At 46.5% G+C, this 722-nt stretch overlaps 1 protein-coding gene across 1 annotated transcript in view; it reads left to right on the top strand.

Annotated features, from left to right (window-relative positions):
• Positions 1–227: 227 nt before the first annotated feature.
• Positions 228–722, top strand: part of TBXAS1 (thromboxane A synthase 1 (platelet)) — a 251,951-nt gene continuing 251,456 nt past the window's right edge. The window contains exon 1 of the mRNA XM_009332943.1: positions 228–313. The gene's annotated coding sequence lies outside the window, so the exon portion shown is untranslated. The remainder of the gene's footprint in view (positions 314–722) is intronic.

The following is a 722-nucleotide window of genomic DNA, read 5'->3' on the forward strand; positions in this document are numbered from 1 at the left end:
GGACAGCAAGCAGAGGGCACGCTGAAGACTGCGGGAGCAGAGTAGAAGTTTTTAGCTACGGCTACTGATGCAAGACCCTATTTAAATGAAAAAAGCGGAAGCAAAGACAGGAGTCAGTCCTAGTAAAGGTCTCACCCAAGAGAAGATGCGAAAGGCAGTTCTCAGTTCTGCTGGGAATTGCGTTGCCCTTTTAATGGTAATAAAGTAGCTTTGCCCTTAATCTCCGCAGATGCTGCCAAATGCTGAACAGGTCTGGACAATGAGGCAATTCCTGTCCTGCTCGGAGACTTGGCACCTCTGGGTCAACGTGGAGGTACGGCTCTTGGGTGGGTTGGGTTCGTGCACCGTGGACACCAGGGCTGCTGTCACATGGAAAGGCAGAAAGCAGAAAGCTAACGAGCAGGTGTCCTTCACAAATCAAACACACAGAAATGTTAAACACAGTGCCCTCAAATGGTTACCCACAAGGAGGGGATATACATCTAAAATGAGGATGCTATAGCTAATGTTAGAGGTGTTGGTAAGAATTGCTAAACTTTCTGTGAACTAATCCGTTACCTTAGAAAAAACCCAGCTGCTGTAGTGGGGAGTGCTCGTGGGCTGCTTTTCACGTGAAGTTTTTCATACACCTCGTAGACTTCTGGCATATCTGATGTTCTCCCTGTTTGCAGTATTAGAGACACTGCTAATATGTAGGTAATAGAAAATAATTTATGGGGGCA

This window comes from Pygoscelis adeliae, unplaced genomic scaffold, assembly GCF_000699105.1.
Source record: "Pygoscelis adeliae isolate BGI_AS28 unplaced genomic scaffold, ASM69910v1 Scaffold38, whole genome shotgun sequence".
NCBI classification, from domain to species: Eukaryota; Metazoa; Chordata; class Aves; order Sphenisciformes; family Spheniscidae; genus Pygoscelis; species Pygoscelis adeliae.